Source organism: Branchiostoma floridae, chromosome 13 (genome assembly GCF_000003815.2).
Source record: "Branchiostoma floridae strain S238N-H82 chromosome 13, Bfl_VNyyK, whole genome shotgun sequence".
Lineage (NCBI taxonomy): Eukaryota > Metazoa > Chordata > Leptocardii > Amphioxiformes > Branchiostomatidae > Branchiostoma > Branchiostoma floridae.
Genome location: NC_049991.1, coordinates 938,208 through 944,339, shown reverse-complemented (window position 1 = coordinate 944,339; position 6,132 = coordinate 938,208). Strand labels below are relative to the sequence as shown.

Genomic DNA, 6,132 nt, shown 5'->3' with positions numbered 1-6,132 from the left:
GCACGTAGGACACCGCTTTATTTGTAATTTGGCGGTCTGGACGTGCTCACGGCTTGTGCAAAATTATGTAACGTTAACGTTGACGGCTAGAAGAAGCAAGCTTTATTAAGAAATACAGCAAACAGATTCTTGTCACAATCCGAGTAGATTCATATATATAATATAGCAGATTTTTGCACTGAAGTTCGGTAGATATCAGCTGTCTTGTTGTGAAAGTATCAGACCCCGCTAAACAAACATGTACTCTGCAATGAAAACAAACATGGCCGCCACGGCGGCGGCGGTCCGACCCGTGGTCTCATGCATTTTCTGACGATTTCTTCATTCCAGGGCCATGGGTAGATTATTCTGTGGCAAAACATAGCGACCTGTCATGTTTACTCATCAAAACATACTGTATTTCAGTAGATTATACACTCCTTCATGTGTTTTCCGGTGGTTTCCGGTGGTTTCCGGTGGTTAACTGTGTTTTCCTGTGTTTTCCGGTATTAAGACTGTCCCCATTCTTGGAAGTGGTTTGCATCTATTCTGCTTTTATATATAATCCTGAATTGGGCTGTTCACATCCATTCTATTTTGGAGGGGTACCTAAAAGAGTTTACAGGTTCTGTCCACAGTTAACTGCAACTCTGCACATGTATAATCCCCTAGGAAAGAAACTGTTTATTTGCCACACTTATGGCACACTAAACCAACACTTACCCAACCTGAGGTCACATGATGGATCAGGCCAGCAGTACCCTGATAGGTCATGTGACCTGGTCACTCCATACCAAGTTGCCAAAATGAAACAAACCAAAGAATCTGTGCCTTTCTCCATGCTAAGACATAGACAAGGGAGCATTGACTAGAATCTAGGGCAAGTCATTCCCTCCTGAGTTGTGTCTAATTAGAAAGACACGGTCCTCTTACTGAGTTTCCCCCACATCTGAGGGAAGGGCTCTGACAGAGGGGTCATGAGGTCATGAATCTTCTAGGTCACTGAAAGGTCAGATTGCTATTATTAGATTTAGAACATGAGTCTGGAAGAGAAGACAAGTTGCTTAGTTCCCAATCCACAGTATACTTGAATGAAATTGAAATAAGCCAATTGCAAGAATCTGGAGGTATTAGAGTTTTCCACAGAACTGAAGGAAATTGTAGGCACATTGTAAACATGATACATGTAAACATGACAACTCCCTGGGCAGCGTACCAGTGGAAGTGGTCACACCAAATTAATGCTGACTCCAAATGATATCTACTGTCAACCACTGTCTCAAATGTGTTAGCCTTGTGAGTACTTGACAAAGCTGTAAGGGGCTCTCCTTCTCTGTGACCCCCATCAGCAATACAAGTCAAGACTACATGACCCCACCCCCTGTTATAATTAAAAACCCATCTGTCTTGCCTGTAATCCTTAAACAAACAAAGGTGGTCTGTAACCCCAGGACACTGCAGCTACTGGTCATTGCATTTCTCTATTGGCCTCTCAGTAACAATTGTCATGTAAATAGCAATGTTTGTACACCATGATCAGTGCTAATGTTTAATTAATATCATAATAGTAGATATTGTTGTCTCTCACATTATAATGGACTCCAGAATAGAATTATAGCTTTTCAGGTGTTTCTGATATCATTTGAACCAGCCCATCTGAATTCTGAAGTTATAGTTTCTTGTGCAGGACCCTCCTGTAGATTGAACTAACAAGCATGACAAATTGATGTCACCCCATGATGAGCCCCAGAGATAAAGAACAGAAGGGCCCATCTTACACATGTGCTGAGCCTTCTCCCAGCACTGGTGATTAATGAGCAGGACATAATAGGGACTGAAGATGGACTTACTCTCTTAATCAGTGTGAAGGACTCAGTGCGGATAATAGCCCACCAAAGCTAACACCAACAGCCCTCAGACATGGTAACATGGGGTGGACTTATTCTGGGACTAACTCCCGTTTTGCCAGCAGTAAGTCCACCTTCTGTCTACCTTCAGTCTGTGTTAAAACCCATGTTCGCAAGGGATCCATATAATCAAATCAACATAGCCTATTATAAAACACAAAAAAGTATACTTTAGACTTGAATAAGGCCTTCTACAATAAGTAAACATAGTTTTTACATTATTATGTAACACAGTAATTACAAAATATATTGAGTATATGAATATACCATGTTTAGCTACTGATTACAGTTCCTAAGAACCTAAACATTCTTCAAACGAATGTATACTGCTACAGTACTGTGTTTTTCCCAGATCCTGGTGTATTTTGTGAGTGAGGAGTTCGGCAGTATCCCTGGTATCCAGGGTCTGTTTGTTTCCTGTCTATTCAGTGGGACACTCAGGTGAGGAGTGAATTTATTTCATTTTATTTTATTTTATTTATGATTGAAGGAGGGAAGGGAGGAAGGAACAAACAGACAAAACAAACAAACAAATAGTTGATTGAATGCGCCTCACATGAGGAGTTTGTTGCAACACAATTCTAAAAGTCATCATTTTGCGGTTCTGACATTGGATGTAATGTTGATTTTTGGGTTTCTAATATCAGACATAAGACATAAAGTTACTATCTGTATCTACAAAATGCTGTTAATTCAGCTATTTCAGTTACTAAAGTGCAGCCCTCTTTATCTAAGAATAATAGGACCTCTTTTATCTAAGAACATTGTACCAGGCACTGAATACTATTACTCCACATGCCCATAGACATTTTGTATGGTGAGGTCCTTTTTTGTAGATTATTGGTGCCAAAGGCATGTTAGCACCAAAAGCATGAGTTTTCTGGTTGGTCTGGGGGCATGCTCCCCAAAATTTTTTAAAGTGAAACCTCTAAAATGGCATTTCATGAATGTTTAAGTGGATTTCAAACTAAGAAGTAGAGACTGTTTGCTACAGCACTGTCAAGTAGAATTGCATTGCACTGATCTACACTGTGCTTACTGGGTACCTCCGAGTGTTGTGGGTTTTCTTCCAACAAACTTCACGTAGTGCTGAAAGTAAAGCTAAGGGCATAACCTGCCGTATGTGCAATTTGTCCATACGTGTTGTTTTTTTAGGCCACATCTGCCACATATGCCTGCAAAACGTTCAGGCTGTACAGGGCATGGTTTGCCTGCAAGTAAAGTTCTACGGCGTGTCTGCGTGCTCCAAAATCCGTTGGATTCCCTACAAGTTCGTACGAAGGCGGTACTTACCACTTACGGATGCCAAAATATTGCCCATGTTTTGGCACGTAGAATTTCCATGTACGGCGGGTTTTGCCCTTAGCTTAAGGAACTGTTAACTTAAGACATTTCAATGATGAATTCCTCCCCTCAAACTAGTGTTGCAGCCTCTGGGTTCAATGCCCTAGCGACCGTGACCCTTGTGGACATCATTCGACCAATCAGGAACCGGAGAAGACCAATGTCATCAGCAGGCAGTACTGCAGGACAGGAGGCCAGGGACACCTGGATATCCAGGGGACTGTGTGAGTCATATAAGGGGTTATCGGCCTCACCCAGAAATAAGGTACACAACTCAACTTAAGGGGTATAATTATATGAGGAGACCTTACCAGGTAACAAGTAAGTAATTATGTGATGCTTTTTATCAATATCCACCAAAAAGTTGTGGTGATTACTGTAAATGCAGAAGCTTTCGCGATGGTTTAATGTTTACGGTTATCACAGTGGCCGCTTTACGGCAAACTTAAAACCACCGCAAACATTTTTTTCCATGGCAGTAAGAGACTACAGTGCATGGTGCTACCTCAAACTTAAAACCACAGCGAAAAGCCCTTTTTTCCTCTACCGCGAACTTAAATGCATTTACAGTACTTTCCAGTCAGTCTTTTAACAAGCATTAGTAACTTCATAGGGAGAAAAACAAGGGTGAACTGTGATCAGAGCTGTGTATGTCATGTTTCTCACGCCATAAAAGACATCGTCACAACATTTAATGAGCATTCCCTTCCTATGTCAATTAGAAAGAAGTGACTATCCAATTTTCAGCAGAGCTTTCAGTTGGCCAAAACACCTCAGTTTGAAAGTCAGTTGTCCAATGGATGTTTTTTCCTTCTCCTTCATGTAACAGTCCTGGGTGTCACCTTCAAAGTAGTGATCAAAATGGTTTGAATTTTGGTTGATGTTCATAACAGGCTTCTTCTTCTTCTTCATCGTGTCATCACTATACTGTCCCGCTCCAATACTCCACACACTGCCTTCCTCTGGGGGTCAAAGCTTCCAGGTCTTCCTTGGTGCATGGTTCGGACAGGAGGGGGCAGACAAGAAGATGTTTCATAGTCTGCTCCTGTCCGCAGTCACAAGCAGTCTGTCCACCTGGGCTGAGACCCCACTTTGCCATGAGGGTCTTGCATCTACCTGTGCCTGTTCTAAGGCGGTTGAGACATGACCAGGTTGGCCATGTCTCCTCTGCTCCTGGAGGCAGAGCAGGCTTAATATACTTTGTATTTAAGCCCCAAAATTTTGAGTTGTGCACCTTATTTCTAGGTGGTCGAGATCTTACTGATGATCTCTTGTAGTCTACTAACACATGTTTATGTTGCATTACAACATTCCCAACACATGCATATTAATTTCTTTTGATTGATTGAACAGTTTTCCCTTTCTGATGAGGCAACACCATTTGATTCCTTGCCCACTATAATGTTGTTTTTTTTTTTAAGAAAAACAAAAGATCACAAGAACCATAAGTTATCAGCTCTGTAAATGCATTTAAGCTTGCAGGGATTTGATTGGTGTGTCCTGGATGATTGACATGTCACTGATCTTGTCCATTTTCCCTGTCCAGCCGTATGGTATGGAGCCATGACTGTCGGACTGTCGTTTCTGGCATCACAGATTGGCTCACTCATCAAAGATACAAACTCCATATTTGGGGCTCTTGGCGGCCCCTTGCTCGGTCTCTTCACCTTGGGTATCTTCCTTCCATCAGCAAACACAGGGTACGTCATGTGACGGACTCAAATTATAGAAAGTTTACTGCAAGTTCTTGCCCGAGGGCTCATTGCAAAGTGACAAAAAGTGACAGACAAACAGTGTTAAACAGTATACAGTTACTGTAGTAAAACTAATAACTCTAGTGATAAATTCAAATAAACTAAACAAATCAAAAAAACTTAGCTATTGGGTTTGACTTCTTTTTCTGAGACAGTAGAAGAAGATGGATCCCACCTTTTTGATAATGTGTAGGTTTTGTGATGTTAAGAGGAGGGTAGTTTTCTTTTTGTCTGTAAATGTGGGGAGATAAGGGTGAAATTTGGTGGCCTCTTTAAAAAGCTCATTTCTTTCTTGATCACAGAAGGGACAGTTTGAAATAAAATGGGGTTTGTTTTCTACTGTATCTAACGTACAGTATTTACAAGTTCATTATGAGAATTGATTCACCTGAAAGATAGAGTTGATTGTTGATCTGCCTATTCTTTAACATTTTCTGTATCCCCCTGACCAATCTTCTCTTTCTTATTTTCACTTCTCTACCCTCAGTCTTCTCTCCCCACCTGCAGCTTTGTCCATTTGAAATGCTACTTAGTGATGTCCAGTCGGACACATTTTTACTAGTCTCTACCAGACTCCAAGTCGCTGGAAAAAAATCGTAGAAATGGTACAAATAGAGGAGTATGCCGGCCAGAGGAATATAGCCGGCTAAGCAACAGTAACGCGACCACGGATCGCGAGCTGTTCCCTGGCCGGTTTTATTCCTCTCTATTTGTTCTATTTCTACGATTTTCCAGCGATCCGGAGTCTGGCAGAGACTACATTTTTACTATTCAAGAGGATAGCAGATTGACAGTTTTGTGTTGTCTAGATTGACAAGTGTGAGTGTCTAAATAACAAAGTGCTTTCATTCATGACATGCTTTTCAAGAGACGATATTCCAATAACCATCTGTCATTTCTTCAGGGCAATACTGATCGGTTTGCTTTGCACTGCAGCTACCAGTAGGTGTCATTGCTAACAATGTATACTGTACAGAAAGTGAACCAGTCATTTTTGCTCTAAAGAAGATGGCAGATGGTCATCAAAACTTGAGCTCATGGAATATTAAAGTTTGATATCCAGATTCATTCAGCAACGTAAGTTAGTGTTATTGTCTATTTCCAGGGGAGCCCTGACAGGGTTTACCTCTGGACTGTCTCTGTCCCTC

At 41.3% G+C, this 6,132-nt stretch overlaps 1 long non-coding RNA gene across 1 annotated transcript in view; it reads left to right on the top strand.

The window, feature by feature from the left end:
- LOC118429181 overlaps positions 1-3,383 on the top strand; it is a 6,208-nt gene extending 2,825 nt beyond the window's left edge. The window contains exons 2-3 of the long non-coding RNA XR_004832711.1: positions 2,239-2,327; positions 3,309-3,383. This is a non-coding gene — a long non-coding RNA (uncharacterized LOC118429181). The remainder of the gene's footprint in view (positions 1-2,238; positions 2,328-3,308) is intronic.
- Positions 3,384-6,132: the final 2,749 nt, after the last annotated feature.